The 20340-nt window shown below is 37.4% G+C and overlaps 1 pseudogene; it reads right to left on the bottom strand.

The window, feature by feature from the left end:
• Window positions 1-288: 288 nt before the first annotated feature.
• On the bottom strand, window positions 289-4611 carry LOC131411612 (transcription initiation factor TFIID subunit 10-like; annotated as a pseudogene).
• Window positions 4612-20340: the final 15729 nt, after the last annotated feature.

Raw genomic sequence — 20340 nt, 5'->3', positions numbered from 1 at the left:
TTTTTTGCATATGGATACACAATTGTTCCAGCACTATTTGTTGAAAAGATTTTTTTCTCCACTGAATTTTTCTTCGCATTTTTGTGGAAAATCAGCTTCCATATATATGTGGGTCTATTTTAGCTCTTCATTCTGTTCCATTCGTCTATTTATGTATCTTGACTCCAATATCACATTGTCTTTACTGTAGTTTCTCTTCTTTTTTTTCACTTATCACAATGAGATTTCTTATGAAAACAAGCTTGTATGGGGACTTGGGGACAGACAAATACATTTAGATTGGGTGGCTCAGGTGAAGTATTGTGGCTTCTTTACATTGATGTCATATTTGCTGAGGGCAGAAGTCAAGTCCTCCATGCTTAGAGTGTACTTGTGGTCATTTCTCTTGCTTCAGGAGCTGCCAGAGGCTGTGCCCTTCCTTTTGCAGCACCACAGGACATCAACATCATTGGCAGTATCTGAGATGAATTTTTGGGCAGCTAGGGAGATGAACTGAGCTATGCCTGGATCTGAGGCCCCAAAGCCAGTACGGTTCAGGGAGTAGCCAGTCACCCTATCTGGGATCGTAGGTGTGTAATTCTCCAGCTGCACGAGGGAGTCCACTAGAGGCCTGCTGATCACCTCCAGCTTCATATCTTTGTTGGTTGTGCTTGGCACTATGTAAACCCGATTAGAATGGCCCTGTGGGGGCACCGTGGTTGCTGGAACCCCGCTGATGCTCCAGCCCCAGGCACCCCTGCTGCCCCTGAGGGTCTGGTCTTATTCTCCTGAGGGTTCTGCGGGGCTGCACGGCCTCCCCGGAGCCTTTTCCTGTAGTTGTATGATGAGTCTTGAAATCAGGAAGTGTTAATCCTTCAACTTTGTTCTTTTTCAAAATTGTTGTGGCTGTCCACATTTACAGTGAATTTTGGAGTCAGTTTGTCAATTTCTACAAAAACTCTACCGGGATTTTTCATTGGCTTTCTTTAATCTATACATCAATTTGGGGAGAATTGACATCTTAACAATATCGAGTGTTGTGACCCATTAACAAGGTATATTTTTCCATTTATGTAAGTCTTTAGTTTTTCTGAACAATGTTTTGTAGTTTTTAGTGTAAAGGTCTTTCACACCTTTGATCAGATTTATTCTTATCTCATTGCATTTGGCTGCTTTCACTTGGTAATATGTAGTTAAATTTTCTCCATTTCTTTTTGTGGCTTGATAGCTCATTTCTTTTTAGTGCTGAATAATATTCCATGTACCATGTTTATTTATATATTTACCTATTAAAGGACATCTTGGTTGCTTCCAAGTTTTGGCAATTGTGAATAAAGCTGCTGTAGACATCTGTGTGCAGATTTTCGTGTGGACATAAGTTTTCAACTCATTTGAGTAGATAACAAAGAGCATGATTGCTGGATCATATAGTAAGAGTATGTTTAATTTAGTAAGAAACTGCCACACTGTCTTCCAAAGTGGCTGTACCATTTTGTATTCTCATCAGCAATGAATAAGCACTCCTGTTGCTTTACATCCTTGTCAGCATTTAGTGTTGTCAGTGTTTTGGATTTTGGCCATTCTAACAGGTGTGTAGTGGTATCTCATTGTTGTTTTAATTTGCAATTCCCTAAACAAATAAAGTATGAAGTTGGCAATGCTTATTTGCCATTGAGACTTTTTTAATAGCTTTATTGAGATAGAACTGACATACAACATGGTGTGAGTTTAAGGTGTACAATGTGTTAATTTGATAGACTTATATGTTGCAAACTGATTACCACCATAGCGTTAGCTACCACTTGCACTATGTCACATAATTACCATTTCTTTTTTTGTGGTGAGAACATTTAAGATCTACTCTCTTAGCGACTTTCAAGTATATAATACAATATTGTTAACTATAATCACCATGTTATACATTAGATCTCCAGAATTTATTCAATTTATAACTGGAGTTTGTGCTCTTTGACTAACGTCTTCCCCTTTCCCCAACTCCCCAGCCCATGGTAACCACTATTTCACTCTCTGTTTCTGTAAGTTTGGCTTTTTCAGATTCCACATATAAGTGATATCACACAGTATTTGTCTTTTTTTGTTGAGCCTTTTTTCATGGCCCATAGTATGGTGTGTTTTGTGTGTACTTGAAAAGAATATGTAATATGCTATCGGATGGAGCATTTTCCCAGAGATCACTGTCTTTTGTTGCCTACCTTCCAGTGTCTTGAAAACCATTGTTTCATATATATTGCCTGGTTTTTTTTGGTTCAGGTGGTAGAGTTTAAGCCTAGCCCCTGTTAATTCATCTTGGTTGGAGCCCAAGTTCTCTTGTATAATTTTTTCCTTTCCTTGGACATTTTCTCTTCCTCCTTTTTGGTTTCCTTAGTTTTCTTTGTATCTGTCACTAATTATCCTTAAACTTCATGTCAGAAATTTGAATTTCCTCTCCGTATGTTCAGACACTTCAGGTAGTCTATTAGTTTGATATTTTTCTTAGGGACATCCTTTCTGAAGTCTTCCTTCTTCTTGTTTCAATGTAGATTAGTTGTCTTTGTTTTCTATGTGGTTATTGACCTGGGATTTCTGTTGACTAATATTCTGTAAATTTGCTTCTTTACTCTGCTGTGTCTTGTGGGCCTCTTATCTTCCTTTTTTTAAAAATTTACTCCCTAGTTTTGATGGAACACATCTTTCTGTAGCTTCCTGAGTAGATACATGAGAGAGAAATTTTCTTGAGAAATTGTAGGACTGAAAATATCTTTGTTCTATGCTCCCATGTGATTTCAAATTTGGATGGCTATAGAATTCTAGGTTGGAAATGAATTTCCCTCAGAATTTTAAGATATTGTGCCATTGTCTCCAGAGTCCAGTATTGCTATTGAGAAGTCTGACAACATTCTAATTCTCATTTTTTCTGTCTGCAATCTGTTTTTCTCTTTGCAGGCTTATAGGATCTTTTGATAATCTTCTTTTGTCATAAACTTTTTCATTGATCTCCATTATTTAGCACTTTTTAAATCTAGAAATTCATATTTAATTTCTGCAATCAGCTGAAATTTTTAGGAGCTATTTTCTCTTTCAACATTTCTTTTTTATTACATTCTATTTTTGTTTCATGAATTTAATATCTTCCCTTATCTCTTTGAGGCTAGTAATCTCAGTGTTTAAAAGCTTTATTTTGTTTTTTATATTGACTATTTCTTCTTAACTTCATTTTTCTTTTTATTTATTTTTGTCACTATCATTCATGTCAAAGATTTTTCTTCAGATATCTAGTAAGTTTTTCCTGTTCATAGTTATGAATGAAGGATTGAAGAGTTGATTGAAAGCTGTGTGTGTGTGTGTGTGTGTGTGTGTGTGTGTGTGTGTGTGTATGCATGTGCCTGGTTGATGTGTTGATTGATGAGCTTCTCTGTAGACTATTTCAGTGGAGAGCACATTGCTTCATTGTTCATACTCAACTATGAGTATGTGGATCTTTACATATGGTCAGTTTTCCCAAGTAGGAATCCTTTACCTTCTTGCCTAGGGATTATAAGGCTCACTGCCAGCATGCCAAGTGTCAAGTTGTGGGGGCGCTAAAGGGTCTCACTATTTAGTATCTGGAATTTCACTCAGTATGGCATCACCGCCTTCAGCTGTGCCCAATGACTCCTAGTCCAAAGTTTCTAAGGCTCAACCTCTTTAGTCTTTTGCTGGGGTGATGGAGGGCATCTAGGGGTTTAACTGCTTCTTATACAGACTAATAACCAATCCTTCTATTTTCAATCCCACCACTACCCGAATTTCAGGGGTAGCTGGGAGACCCAATTCTTGAGCCTTTTCATGGTTCTTCAAGGTTTGCATCTTGTTTCTCTGCAAGCATTTGGTTTTCTTTGTCTTTTAGGTCAGTTTTTATGAGTCCATGTACTCTCCAATTAACAAAGTTTAGTTAGCATCTCTCTTTTCAATTTTATCCTCTTCTATTCCTTTTGCTCTGTGGGTTTGGAATTTTAAAAAAATCCTTTTAGGGAGACGGTGTCAAGATGGCAGCATAGGCAGACTCTGAACTCACCTCCTCCCATGGACACAATGAATTTACAACTACTCTTGGAACAATTACCCCTAAGAGAGAACTGAAAACTGGATAAAAAGAACACCAACAACAAGAGACAGTCCTGACTGAGGTGGAAGAGGAAGAAATTCCTTTCTGGAGAGAAAAAAGCCACCATCTAGCTGTGATGCTTCACAGCCAGCTGGGAGCAACCTTAAGGTACGAAGCCTTCCCTGGAGGAGTGGTAGAGTGTTACCACAATAAGAAGCTTTTGGACTCAGCACAACCAAGTCAAGTGTCATAATACCTTGCTTTGCTGGCTATTAACTACAACGTGTAATATCCCCAGAAAAGCTATTGGACATAAAGGAAAAAAAAGCCTGCTCTTAAAGGGCCCACACACAAATTCACCCATTTCAGAAAGCAACCTAAAATCACCAGAAAGAAAAGTGCACAGTCCTTTGGTGAAAACAGACTCACCTGATAGCATCTGGGTGCAGCTTGTGAGAGGTGACACCTCTCCAAGGACTGATACGTTGGTGGCAGCCATTATTGTGACCAAGTACAGGCATGCTGACATAAACGTTGGCAGAGGCCATTGGAGTTCTTCCCCTGGCCTGTTAGTGCAGGGTCTGCCCCACCCGCTAGAGCACTGATTTAATCCAGCTCAGCCAGGGCAGGCAGCCTGCCCTAGGGACTGGCCCTGCACAACAGAAAGCCCTTGGTCAACTTGTGGCCCTGCATAGGCTGGGTGCCTGGATCCTCTGCAGCCAGGCCAGTGGGTCAGCCTCTGTGGGATAGGGCATGTGCGAGGAGCAGGTGGGATGTGTGGGGTGTTGGTGGAGTGTGTGGATTCTCTCAGTGAGGCAACTGGGTCCACTTCAGGGGGTTGGGGCAAATCCATGGGGCCAGACTATGTTGACGGGGTGTGTGGCCCTGTATGCAGTAGGGCTTGTCAGTTGTAGGAGACTTGTGTTTCTCAAACAGCCACATAGAGGATCGGCCTCACCTTCCAAAGCTTGAAACAACTGGGTGCTCTCGTACCTGGGGCCAGACCCACTCAGCTGCAATGCTGAGAGAGCTGACAACAGCCTTGCAGGCCGAGGCCTACAACAATTGTAAGCCCCTGAGCCTAGCAACCATCCATGCTGGGGGCCTACTCAACAGAAAAACTGCAACAGGAATGTGCTCTGAGATCTTACAGTCAACTGTGCTGGGGCTCCCCATGCCCAATAAAGTGACTGAAGTGTCCATAGCAGCCACGTGAGCTGAGCATTACAACCAGCAGGCCAGGGGTCAGCCTAGCCTCTCCGGGAACCTGCAGCAAGAACAATTCTGCCACAACAGAAGGGCACACGTAGCCCACACAGGGGTCACTCCCGGAACATTTGGAACTAGTGATGAGAGAGAAGCGCACTGCTGGGCCTCAGAAGGCATCTCTTACATAAGGCCACCTCTCCAAGGTCTGGAGACATAGCTCACACACCTAATACATAGATATAAGCATAGAGAAAGAGGCAAAAGGAGAAGGCAAAGGAATACATCCTAAGCAAGGAAACAAGACAAAACCCCCCAAAAAGAACTAAATGAAACAGAAATACATAATCTACCTGACAAAGAGTTCAAACAAAAAGTCATAAGGGTGCTCACACATCTTGGGAGAAGAATGGGTGAACTCAGTGAGAACATCAAGAAAGAATTGGAAAATATAAAAAAGAACCAAACAGAAATGAAGAATACAATGCTGGAAATGAAAAATTCACTAGAGGGACTTAAAAGCAGAAGATGATACAGAAGGACGGATCAGTGAGCTGGGTGAAAGACTAGAGGAAATCATCCAAGCTGAACAGATAAAAGAGAAAAGAATTAAAAAGAATGAGGACAGTCTTAGGGACATCTGGGACAACATCAAGTGTACTAACCTCTGTGTCACAGATGTCCCAGAAGGAGAAGAGACAGACAAAGGGGCAGAGAATCTATTTGAAGAACTAATAGCTGAAGACTTTCCTAACCCAAGGAAGGAAACAGACATCCAGGTACAGGAAGCACAGAAAGCACCAAACAAGATAAACCCAAAGAAGCCCACACCAGATACATCATAATTAAAATGTCCAGAATTAAAGATAAGGAGAGAATCCTAAAAGCCACAAGAGAAAGGCAACAAGTTATGTACAAAGGAAACCCCATTAGGCTATCAGCTGACTTCTCAGCAGAAACCTTACAGGCTAGAAGGGAGTGGCATGATATATTTAAAGTGCTGAAAGGAAAAAATCTATAGCCAAGACTACTCTACCTGGCAAGGTTATATTCAAAAAGAAAGGAGAGATAAAGAGTTTCCCAGACAAGCAAAACTAAAGGAGTTTAGCACCAAGAAACCAGCTTTACAAGAAATGCTAAAGGGACTTATTTAAGAGGAAAAGAGAAGCTCACAAATAGGAATAAGAAAATTATCAAAAAAAATGCAATAAAATCATTGATAAAGGCAAACATACAATAAAGATAGCAGATCAACCACCTATGAAGCTAATATGAAGATCAAATGACAAAAGTACTACAATCATCTATTTCCATGACAAGAGGGTAATGGATACACATGCATACAAAAAGAGGTTAGATATAATATCAAAAACATAAAATGTGGGAGGAGAGGAGTAAAAGAGTAGAGCTTTTAGCAAGAGGTCAAACTAAAGAGAGCATTAACTTAATATAGATTGCTATATACATAGGTTACTAAATATGAACGTCATGGTAATCATAAACGAGAAACCTATAATAAATACACAAAAAATTAGGAAAAATGAACCCAAACATAATACTAATGAAAGCCATTAAACCACAAGGGAAGAGAGCAAGAGAAGAAGCAAGGAACAGAGAAGAACTACTAAAACATCCAGGAAAATGTAACAAAGTGGCAATAAGTATATTTTTATCAATAGCTACTTTAAATGTCAATGGACTAAATGCTCCAATCAAAAGGCATAGGGTGGCTGATTGGATAAAAAAATAAGACCCATATATATGCTGCATACAAGAGATACACTTCAGACCTAAAGACACTCATAAACTGAAAGTGAAGGGATGGAAAAAGATACTTCAAGCAAATAACAATGAAAATAAAACTGGGGTAGCAATACTTATCTCAGACAAAATAGACTTTAAAACAAAACCTGTAACAAAAGACAAAGAAGAGCACTAGGTAATGATCAAGAGAACAATCCAAGAAGACCATATAACACTTGTAAATATCTATGCACCCAACATAGGCGCACCTAAATATATAAAGCAATTATTAGCAGACATAAAAGGAGAAGTAGACAGCAACGCAATAATAGTAGGAACATTTAACACTCTACTTACACCAATGGATAAATCATCCAAACAGAAGATCAGTAAGGAAACATTGACCTTAAACGACACATTAGATCAGTTTGACTTAGCAGATATATACAGAACATTCCATCCCCAAACTGCAGAATACACATTCTTTTCAAATGCACATGGAACATTATCCATAATTGATAACATATTAAGCCACAAAACAAGTTTTAATAAATTTAAGAAGATTGAAATAATACCAAGCATCTTTTCTGACCACAACGGTATGAAACTAGAAATCAACTACAGAAAGAAAATCAGAAAAGCCACCAATATTTGGAGATTAAACAAAATGCTACTGAACAATGATTGGGTCAATGAAGAAATCAAAGGAGAAATAAAAAAAATACCTGGAGTCAAATGAAAATGAAAATACAACATGCCAAAATTTATAGGATACAGCAAAAGTGGTTGTAAGAGGAAATTTTATAGCAATACAGGCCTATCTCAACAAACAAGAAAAATCTCAAATAAACAATTGAGCAGTGCACCTAACGGAAGTGGAAAAAGAAGAACAAACAAAGGTCAAAAGCAGTAGAAAGAAGGAAATAATAAAAATCAGAGCAGAAATAAATGAAATAGACTAAAAAAATAGAAAAAAATCAATGAACCTAAAAGCTGGTTTTTTGAAAAGATAAATAAAATTGACAAGCCTTTAGCTAGACTCACCAAGAAAAAAAGAGAGAAGGCTCAAAAAAAAAAAAATCAGAAACAAAAGAAGAGAGATTACAATAGACACCTCAGAAATACAAAAGATTATAAGAGAATACTATGAAAAGCTCTACATCAACAAATTGGATAATCTAGAATAAATGGATAAATTCTTAGAGTTATACAACTTTCCATAACTGAATCAATAAGATATAGAGAATTTGAATAGACCAATTGCCAGTAAGGAGATCAAAACACTAATCAAAAACCTCACAAAATATAAAAGTCCAGGACCAGACGGCTTCCCTGGTGAATTCTACCAAACATTCAAAGAAGACTTAATATCTATCTTTCTCAAATTCTTCCAAAAAATTGAAGAGGAAGGGAAGCTTCCTAACTCATTCTACAAAGCCAACATTACCCTGATACCAAAACCAGAGAAGGACAACACAATAAAAGAAAATTACAGGCAATATCACTGATGAACATTGATGCAAAAATCCTCAACAAAATACTAGCAAATCAGATAAAAAAATACATTATAAAGATCATACACTATGATCAAGTGGGATTTATTCTAGGGATGTAGGGATGGTTCAACATCCGCAAATCAATCAACGTGATACACCACATTAACAAAATGAAGAATAAAAATCACATGATCATCTCAATAGACGCAAAGAAAGCATTTGACAAGATACAGCATCCATTTATGATAAAAATCCTGAATAAAATGGGTATAGAAAGAAAGTACCTCAAAATAATAAAGGCCATATATGACAAACCCACAGCTAATATCATTCTCAATGGAGAAAAATTGAAAGCTATCTCTCTAAGAACAGGAACCAGATAAGGATGCCTACTTTCACCACTCTTATCTTACATAGTATTGGAAGTCCTAGCCAGAGCAATCAGGCAAGAAAAAGAAACAAAAAGGATCCAAATTGGAAAAGAAGTGAAACTGTCACTATTCACAGATGACATGATTTTATATATAGAAAACCCTAAAGAATCCACCAAAAAACTTTTGGAAGTAGTAAATGAATATGGTAAAGTTGCAGGACACAAAATCAACATACAAAAATCAGTTGCATTTCTAAACACTAACAACAAAGTAGCAGAAAGAGAAATTAAGAATACAATCCTATTTATGATTCCAACAAAAAGCATAAAATACCTAGGAATACATTTTAACCAAAGAGATGAAAAACCTGTACACTGAAAAGTATAAAACATTGTTGAAAGAAATAGAAGAAGACACAAAGAAACGGAAAGATATCCCATGCTCTTGGATTGAAAGAATTAACATAGTTAAAATATCTACACTTCCTAAAGCAATCTATAGTTTCAATGAAATCCCTATTGAAATTCAAACAACATTTTTCACAGAACTAGAACAAAGAATCCTAAAATTTGAATGGAACAACAAAAGACCCTGAATAGCCAAAGGAATCCTGAGAAAAAAGAACAAAGCTGGAGGCATCACACTCCCTGACTTCAAAATGTACTACAAAGCTATAGTAACCAAAACAGCATGGTACTGGCAGAAAAAAAGACACACAGATCAATGGAACAGAATGCAGAGCCCCGAAATAAGCCCACACATCTCTAGACAGCTAATTTTTGACAAGGGTGCCAAGAACATACAATGGAGAAAGGAAAGTCTCTTCAATAAATGGTGTTGGGAAAACTGGATGGCCACATGCAAAAGAATGAAAGTAGACCGTTATCATACATCATACACAAAAATTAACTCAAAATGGATTAAAGACTTGAATGTAAGACCTGAAACCATGAAACTTCTAGAAGAAAACATAGGCACTAAGCTCTTTGACATCAGTCTTAGCAGCATGTTTTCAAGTACCGTGTCTGACTAGGCACAGGAAACAATAGAAAAAATAAGCAAATGGGACTACATCAAGCTAAAAAGCTTCTGCACAACAAAGGAAACCATCAACAAAATGTAAAGACAACCTAACAACTGGGAGAAGATATTTGCAAACCATATAGCTGATAAGGGGTTAGTGTCCGAAATATATGAAGAATTCATACATCTCAACAACAAAAAAACCAGCAACCCAATTAAAAAATGGGCAAAAGATCTGAGCAGACATTTCTTCAAAGAAGACATACAGATGGCCAACAGGCACATGAAAAGATGCTCAACATCACTAATTATCAGGGAAATGCAAATCAAAACTATAATGAGATATCACCTCATGCCCATCTGAATGGCTATAATTAATAAGACAGGAAATAATAAGCGTTGGAAAGCATGTGGAGAAAAGGGAACTCTCATACACTGTGGGTGGGAGAGCAAACTGGTGCAGTCGCTGTGGAAAACAGTATGGAGATTCCTCAAAAAATTAAGAATAAAACTACCATATGATCCAGCTATTCCGCTGCGGGGTATTTATCCAAAGAATATGAAAACACGAATGCGTGAAGATGCATGCACCCCTTGTTCACTGCAGCATTATTCACAATAGCCAAGACTTGGAAGCAACCTAGGTGTCCATCAAGGGATGAATGGATAAAGGAGACGTGGTATATATACACAATGGAATACTACTCAGCTTTAAAAATGATGAAATCTGGCCATTTGTGACAACATGGATGGACTTGGAGGGTATTATGCTAAGCAAAATAAGTAAGAGGGAGAAAGTCAAATATCGTATGATCTCACTCATAAATAGAAGATAAAAAGAAGAACAAACAAACACACAGAGACAGAGATTGGATTGGTGGTTACCAGAGGGGAATTGGGGAGGGAGGAGGGTGAAAGGGATGGTTAGGCACATGTGTATGGTGATGGATTGTAATTAGTCTTTGGGTGGTGAACATGATTTAATCTACACAGAAATTGAAATATAATGATGTACACCCTAAATTTATGTAATGTTATAAACCAATGTTACCACAATAAAAAATATCTTTTTAACATTATTTTAATATGTTCTCACGAGGTTACAGAGATTAATGAGTGGTTGAAATATGTTCTCTTTTGTTAAAATTTTTTTTACTGCGAAATGTAACAAATGTGTAGAAAATTATACAGAAATTATAGTTCACTGATTTTCGAAGTAACCAGTCAGGTTAAGAAACAGAACATTGCCAGTCCACCAGAATTCTCTTTCATGCTTGAAACACTCACACGAATGTTTATCCCATCACAATCAGCATAATTCCAATGCACCCCAAATATCCTGAAACTTATTCTGTGGTCTCCTGAGTGTGTCACTTGATAACTAACCCAAACTAGCCTCAATTTCTCTATATTTTCCTGCTGTCTACTGTATGGAAAAAAATATTCCATGTAAAAGACCATATTCAGCGTTGATGTAGAGAAAGATATAACAGATCTTGCTGAGTAAGCATTACCTTAGCTAATAAGTATAATGTTTTATCAAGGAGCGTTTGTGTGCAGGTACAACCTGACTTTATCTAAAAGAAACTGCATTTAACATAGAAAACTGTTCCTCCTTTGAGATATTCATTCTGCAAGACTAATTTAATTTTCCAATATGATTTCTTTTTTAGTGATTTTAGAAGGTCCTTGAGAAACACTGAGGTTAGACTGTGATATAGAGCCAGTATAAAATAAGTTGAAAAGTAATATTTCTTGGTAATATCATTTATTCTTTACTTACGAAGCCCAACACCGCTCCTGTACAAAGGCCATAGTTTTCTGTGAACCAGAAAAACTATAAATTTTAACAGCTGGTTTTAACTAAAGAGAAATATCAAAAAATTCCTCCTCTGGGCTCTCTAAATGCTGAGATAGTAGACTGACACATGAAATATAATAACTGTAGTTATTCATGCCTTTTCCCCCTCTCAAACTTGTCCTAATGATTTGTTATTCTACTCCATTTATAAATAGCCATGAAGCAGAGTGTCACTAAGTGAGAGGCCTGCTGTTTTTTCTTATGTAATGTGTCAAGTGAGTTGAATATTTTGGGGCACATAAATCTTTGTTTGGCTCCTAAGAGCCAAACTCGTTCTCTTGGCAGAGAACGAGTTAATGGTTTAGCATATTGAGGTAAATTGGTTATCAAATTTTGTCTACATTTAGTTTCTTTTTTCTCCTTCAGAAATTAAGTTGAAATTGATAAATTTTTTGGAATTTTACTCTCTATTTATAATCTAAAGAAAAAGATGGGAAAAATAAACAAGTACACTCACTCTTCCTTTCCATGAATGTACAACATTGGGAAATTTCTGCAATACACGAGGCATTCTTTTGCATAAGAAACAGGATACTGGAAGAAATTTCCAGAACCTTCTAGTTCCACTATTTGCTTTGTCACATTCAATCTCCAGCAGTTTTGTGTTGCCTTTTTCCTGCTTAAGAGTCTTAGATTAGCTATTAAAATGGAGCAGTCAAAATGTAATTTCAGGGAAAACAATTTGCACATACATTATGTTGGAGATTTCCTAACCTTGCTGAACATTAGAATCCCCTGCAGAGTTTGTTGAACAGATTCCTGGGTCCTGCTCCCAGAGTCTGGTTTTGCAGCCATTTTTGATGGAGCATTTGGTTTCTGCTCCTGTAACAGTGTAGTGAAGAGGCCCTTTCACTATAGCTTCCGAAACTCTGAAGTTCAAACACCATTTTCATTACATTGCTTCTCTATTCCATAGAATAGTTATTTTTAACCACTAGCATTCTCTCAAGGAAGGAACAGGGATAGATAAATTGGGGGAATGAGGCTCAGTGAGAGAGAAGGGCAGGCTGGAGGGCAGAAGACATAGAATCCTCTGATATCAGATCTCTTAGCGGCCCCTGGGCAGCTAAAAGAATTGGGAAAGAATTGCAGGAAGGGAGGGTGGAGGGCACCTATTTCCCCTTTCTAAACTTTTCCTCACTAAGCACTCCCACGTGTAGTCACTCATCCCACACCTCAGCCAGCTGTGAGAGATTCTGCCCAAACAGCTGGAAGCAACCCCAATAATCCATCAGTATGGCAGCTCAGTATTCTCTGGAGGCCTGCTCTGTGGGGCGTAGGTTAATTCCAAGTCCATTGGGTTAATTCATTACTCAAAAAACATTTGCAAATGTAGGGCTGAGGAAAGCACACTTGAAATGAGAGTCAGGAGACAAAAGTTCTGGTTCCAGTTCTGTTGTTTATTAGCAAAGTGACTTCTTTAATATCCCTGGACATTAGTTTTTTTGTTTACTCAAGAACGATTGCATTAGATAATCTCTTGGGTCCATTTAGCTCTCAATCTATTATTCTGAGAAGGCTGAGTCTGAGGCAAGAAGTGAGTTTCTGATAAAAGTTCTACTGCCTGCTGTTGTCAAGTAACTGTTGTGAAAACTTTTGATGAGATTCTTTCTCTTTGGGAGAAATCAATGTTTTTGATGAGGTTGGCAACATTGCTTATTTCTGCATATTGCTGAGTGCTAGCACACCTTCTGTTTTTACACTTTGTAGATCAGTTTCTTTATGTTGCAAAGTCTAAATTTAAAGAGGCTGGGACTTGGAAATGTGATATGAGTTGCAAACTAGTCATTGAATTGCTACCTTAAATTAAGGTTGAAAATTCTCTTGGAGGATTGAACAATTTCCTGATAGAGTATCAAGACTTGTTTTAATCTATTTCTTTTAATATCAAAGTTATTAATGCTGTTAGTATTCTCATGGATAGATTCATAAGTAAAATCTTTTATTTTCAGGAATAACTAATAGCTCAAACTCAATCTGCCCTAGATAGACCAATCTTCTACTCAAAATGTGATTCATTTCCTGTGTTTCCTAACATTTTAAAAGAGATATCTGTGTAATCACCTCTAATCTCTCCTTCTCCTGCACCCTCCACATTTTAATCAATGGCCAGTTTTACTTGGTTCTACCTCTGAAGTGTCATTACATGAGCCTTACTGCCATTGAATCATTACTTCTTGCTTATGCCATTGCAATAACCTTCTCTGTATCTTCAATCTTTATCTACACTGATTCATCCTTTACTGTCACTAGGGTAATCTTTCTAATGCACTATTCTGATTACCTCTCTTCCTTGTTTAAAAAACATTAATGACTTGATATTATTTGTTGGATGAAATCCAAACTTAGTAGGGGGACTTTAAATTTTTTCTTGTTGGGACATGCCTAATATTCATACATTTATGTGATCCTCTACTTTTGCTTATGCCATTACCGTAGGCTTGAATGTTGTCTTCCCATCTCCACCTCTGTCTGGCAAAGTCCTACTCATCCTTCAAGGTCAATCCTCAAAGAGTCCTCCATCATGAATCCTTACCTGAGCATTTTATACCCAAATAAATGCTCCTTGGTCTAAGCTTGTATAACAGATCTTATTGCTGTAATATTATGCTACTTTATATTATCTTAATTTCTATTTGTCCTTCAACATTAAGTGTTCTTAATAAGCACCAGGTAGTCTTCAACCATTAAAAGTGATGCAAATTTTACATGTATTTGTGTATTTATGGTAAAAGAAGCCATATCTTTCAACAGATTTTCAGAAGACTCACTAACTCCAAATGGTTGATAAACACACTACTATATTGGCAAAATAGAAAAAAAAAATATTTTTGCCAATAGAAAATTTAGTACAATACCTTCAGTCAATAAATAATTTTTCAATAAATAATCAACTGTATAAGAAAATAAATGAATATTACATTTAAGTAGAGTTTGAAGAATCCTCTAAGTTCATATTCAGAATCATGTATTGGGTTGTTGTTAAAACTTGCTTGTGTTTCTAAATATCTAAGACAAAGAGGTTTGATATACGTAGATCTTATTTTACGAGAAGGGTTTTTTTGGCTAAGATCCCGTGGGATATGAACTTGACCAGGATTTATTTGGTATATTGGGTTACGATTAGAAATCCTTTCAGGTCTATTGAATTATTCTTATGGCCCCTGAATTAAGAGATAGTGTATATTAATCTTCAAGTGGGGACCTAAGATCCAAGGCAGATTTAATCTGTCTGAGTATCTGTGGTGTGGCTTTGGCCCTCTGCCTTCCCCTTTCACTCATTCAATCCCATCCTGTTAATTTACGTTTAGACACACTCTTGTTTCTCACAGACAAACACATGAGGAGGCACCCTCACCAGATGTGAGCACCCTCACCCTCAGCATCAGCTTCTCCTGTGTTTTTCCCCCAGACCACTTTGCACGGGCGTTTAGAGGAGAACCAGGCCTGATGAACCAATGTGGATACAAGACAAGGCAGGCAGTTTACCTGTTGGTTGATCTGCTTTTTCTTGTCTTTGAAATTAGGGTGTGGGAATTATTTGCAGATTTAGGAAGGCTTTGCCAAGAACAGTGGGGAGTAATTACCAATGAGGGAGAAAATACTGGCAGCCTGGGAGGGGTTCCACACACTCTGACTTATATTTTCTTTAAAAAGAAAAGGCTGGGGCTGGCCCAGTGGCATAGTGGTTAAGTTCAATGTGCTCCACTTCAGCCACCCGGTTTGTGGGTTCAGATCCAGGGCGCCAACCTACACCACTCATCAGCCATGCTGTGGCGGCGACCCACATACACAATAGGGAAAGATTGGCCACAGATGTTAGCTCAGGGCAAATCTCCCTCAAGTGAAAAGAGGAACATTGGGTGCAGATGTTAGCTCAGGGTGAATCTTCTTCAGCAAAAAAAAAAGAGAGAAGACTGCTTCTGGTATACAGTAAGCATAAGTGATTACAGAGACAATAACTGTTGAAAAATGCTTTTTCTTCTTTGTAGAATATTGCTTAACTTGAAGTATTTACTTATAACAAACTAGAGTTAATCCAAGGATTTATAGTCTATTTAGAAATAAAATGAATATACTGAAGAGGAGGCCATTTGAGATTTGTAGTTGTTTATACTTTTTCATTTTTATTATCTATTTAATCCTGACAATAATTCTGTGAGGTATGTAGCAAAATATTATTATTCCCATTTTTTTTTAAAAGAAAATTGAAGCTCAGCAGAATAAATAACCAGGAATCAGAACTAAAAGTCAAATTCCCTAGTTTTGTGCTCTTTCAATGATATCATATAATAGTAATAACTATTCCTAAGTCAGTTATAGCAATTTGTAACCTGTGGGTAATTTTGGGCGAAGAAAAATTTCTCCTACGACATAAATAGCACAGGCATTTTACACTCAGGGGCCAGAAATACTTGTGTGTTCTTTGATAATATGAATACAAATATTACTACAAAATATTCCTATTTAAAAAAGTAATTTCCATTTGCTTCTACACTAAAAGTTCTTATTATTTTGAGTGAATCAGGCAAGCAACAAGAACTTACTCTCTAGGGAATTTTGCGTAAAAGGTTTGGGCTTTTTTTCAAATTTCTTGAGGTAATTCTAGAGTGCAACCAGTGTTGAGAACCAGTAGTGGAAAGGCAAGGTTGGAAGCAATTGTAGCAGGATGCCAAAGGCCTGGATCATGGTAGTGGTGGAGAAAATGGAGAGGCATTTCTAAGAAATATTTGAAAGGAATGTTGATCAATTGAGTACAATGAGAGAAGGAGAGGGAGGAGTCAGTGTTGACTCTATGGTTTCCAGCCTTCTAGAAGAAGTGGCTAGTCTTGGCAGTAAGCTGGTTTGATGGGATGGGAGTAGGATAGAAAGACATTGATAAACCTGATTTTGGACATAAGGTGGTAGTAGAGATATAGTTAACCATACAAAAATAGACTCCTCCCTGTCTGAGTGATTTGTTCTAAACCTTCTTATGTTAGATCGATAATTACAATAATGACAGTTTTCTAAAAAATTAACATTTGGTAGTTACATGTATTTTTGTAAATGTTCACTTAGTAAATTGAGTAAATTAGCAAGTACTATCCTATTACTCCGCCCTAGCATGGATTTAAACTAAAGTAGAGCTGAGGGGAGAGGGGAAAACCTTGAGTGGTTTCATGCCTATAAAATATTATCACAGGGCACCTGTTCACATTTCCACTCTGAAGGAACTCAGTTTCTTGGACCGTAATTATATTGGCCTTCATGTGAAGGTAGCGCAGATACTATTTTTACATGTATAATGGCCTCATTATGGAACTTTTGTTATTATTGCTGTTCTTCTTGGGGGCACAGGGTTAAATTCAGGCTGGGGGGACCCCGTACATATATTTTGTGGCTACAGACAAAGCAGTATAAGGCTTTCCTTCTGTTCAGTTTCCAGGGTATTTCTGGGAAATCAGACCGTGAAGTTTGCCCCAGGAAATTGTTTCTTTGTGGCCAAGACCAGTGTTTACACGTTCTCATTGAGAGAATCTTTAATAAACTGTTCCATTTGCACACAAATTGCCCAAAGAAGGTATTTTTGCCCTCTTTTCTAAAACCTTGGCATTATAAGAATGTATTAAAACAGTGGCTCAATTGTGAGAGCTTATCCACTGCTGAAGGTTTGAGGTTTCTTTTTAAGAATGCTGTACATTTAAGCATCTGAGATGACTTAATCCTGTAGATTTCATGTTTTTCCCTCATTGGAGGGATGGTCCCTTTTTATTTTTGGAAGAAAAAAAGCAACAAAATGTTTCAAAACCTCCCAGTGGTTTTTGGATTTCAAGACGATTTATGAGGAAAGTACAGGAAGATAATTTAGCTCCATTTTACCAATGAGAAAGCCATGGCATTGACCTGGAAAGGTTAAAACACATTTTCAAGGGTCCACAGGAAATCAGTTGTCCAGCTGAAATTCGGATCTGGGAGAAGGATCTTTGACTACTTCTATTCCTTTACATAAGGAATTCTAAAATATTAGATCTTGCAGACGTTTCACACCAATCTTGAAAAGATCTAATGATATATCTACAGGTTTGGAATGGCTGTGAAAGATAAAGAAGAAAACATTCAAACACTTCTTTGTGTTTGACAAGGAATATGACATTATCCACTCAAGAGAGAAGCCTTGAATGGCCTGGTTACAATGATTTTCTTTGCCTCCACTAATTGTTTTACCATACAGCTGATTTTCTCACATTTTTCTTCTCCACAGTATTTTATGGCCCTTTGTAACATTTACTTAACTTAAGATCTTCCAAGTATATGGTTATATACTATAGGATGATAGGGAGAAGAGAAGGATGAGATAGACACAACTTTTCTTACTGGAGGTTGTCATATGGCAGGAGAGTATAGCATTGGGAGAAGAATGGAGAAGATATTACATTAGATCAACATTCATCAATATAATGCTGGGAAAAGTTTTCTCTTCCAAGTCAGGTTTGAACTGGGACACTTCCTCTCTCCTCTGACTTGCTGAGAATTACATGGTCCATAAAATCTCCTGATTCTCTCCTCCTTGAAGTACTTCAGACTCCAAATATCCATGGCTGCTGGGGAGGATGGGTCCTGTTAGGAATAATATACATGGTTATATATTTTTCATCATAATTAGTGATAATTCTGCTGGCAACATTTTTTCATTCCATTTTTTTTTGTTGTCAAAAAGATTTGCAAGAGTTCAGTGATGAGTCAGACTCACTGCCCATATAATGATCTTCTTTTTCACTGCAATGAGAAAGCCAGCAGAGTATGAGCTATATGTTAAGCTATTTACCTGGGAGCCGAGGACTGGGTATGTTATTTACATCCCCAACCAATATTTCTGGGTTTCCTGATAGAAATTAATTTCTTTTCTTCACTGTAGAGTAAAATGAAAGATTAACAAGCTCTATCTTCCTCCTAGATTGACATAATTCGACGTCACAGTAAGATATTGGGGAGAAGTGGTGGTTTCTATCCTCCTGATCATGTTACTAATAGAATTCTCTCCCTGTGCTAAGTTGTGAGAAGGACATGTGATCCACTGATGGTCCAGTGATTCTGATTAATTCTCAAGTCTCCTTCCTTTCTTCATTCTTTCCTGCTTGCCTTCCTTTATCAACTATTAATTGACTAGTAATTAACTTCATTAACTATTAATTGAGCACATACCATGATCTAGGCATCTAAAATGTTTGAGCACACAACCAAACACACACACATTTTATTTGCTTTATAAAATAGGGACAAATAGAGATTAAAGATGAAAAGATAGAACTAAATAGAAATAGAAGTTCTAACTTCTTCTTGTATCCATAAATCGCACAAACACAAGACTAATGGGGTCCAAGGAATAGACTTTGGTACCCCACTGAATTCCAAAAAGAGCCTGGGTTATGTGCATACTGTGGCTAATGAAAATATTACTCATGGTAGGTCCCCAAACTTACTAATATAATTTCCATCAAGACTCATGGCGGTTTTATGTATAAATTTATAAGGGGAGACTCTTAAATACTACTACTGTTCTATATCTAAGGGTCTAAAGTACTTTCAGGAACTTGTGTTTTAAAAACTAAAAATGAGGTGATGACTGGCAAATGAGAGCAAGCCTGTTTAATATTACGATTATGACGTAAATTGACAAAAGCCCAGGCATTCTGAGTCCAAGTTGCCAGGCACCTTCTTCTTGCTCCCATCTGAGTATAATGATGTGTTGTCAGCCTTAGCTGAGGTACAAAAGGGTTATTAGACCTTGGACTCCATCTGCTACGCATGCAAAAGAAACAATTGAACTAATACTGCCTGCTCTTTTCCTTGGTTTCTTGCCACCTTAATTATAGTTCATCTGGGCTATGTGTGTACTTGCTGCCTTGAGTAGAACATTTTCCAGGACTGTGTGAAAGCTCAGGTAAGGGAATTGAAGTAGAGTTTGCAGTTAGAACTTGGGGAAGGTGTTATCTGACGAGTCACCCAAGCAATCAAACCAACAGTACAGGCTACCCACAAATCATGTCGCCTTGATGTCCACTATTGTCAAACTATTTTCATGGAGTGTTTCAATTCAACCTTGGTCCTGGTTTTTATTTTTAAATGTTTTGTGAGTGTAGGTATGTATGTTTTCTATCAAGGCTGTTGCATCAGGAGACATTTCTTCTTGAATTGTAGGAATGAGAGATGAACCATCTTACCTGTCATTTTATTTACTTATTGTGTTTTAGATTGGTAGTCAGTCTCCTGTTTTCTGCTGGGGTACACCTCCTGGCAGATGTCTTCATGTAGAAAGTGACATGGTGTACCATGCAACTAGGTCTTGGCTTGGATAAGATAGACTCTGGTGATGTGCAACGCCCTGTGAGTTAGTGTAACTTCATCTCTTTCTGTATGGTCACTTTGAGACTCATTTATGTTACTACACCAGAAATAAAAATTGCTGCTCTAAGAATATGCCAAGTGGCTTCAGAAAAGGGGACAAATATTTAAATTCTGGAACTTCAAGGAAGACTTTGCAAGGGTCTTTCCTTCTCTAACTCTTTATTTATAAATGCTTTCACTGTGCCC

Source organism: Diceros bicornis, chromosome 11 (genome assembly GCF_020826845.1).
Source record: "Diceros bicornis minor isolate mBicDic1 chromosome 11, mDicBic1.mat.cur, whole genome shotgun sequence".
NCBI lineage: Eukaryota > Metazoa > Chordata > Mammalia > Perissodactyla > Rhinocerotidae > Diceros > Diceros bicornis.
This window is presented reverse-complemented; position numbering and strand designations above follow the sequence as displayed.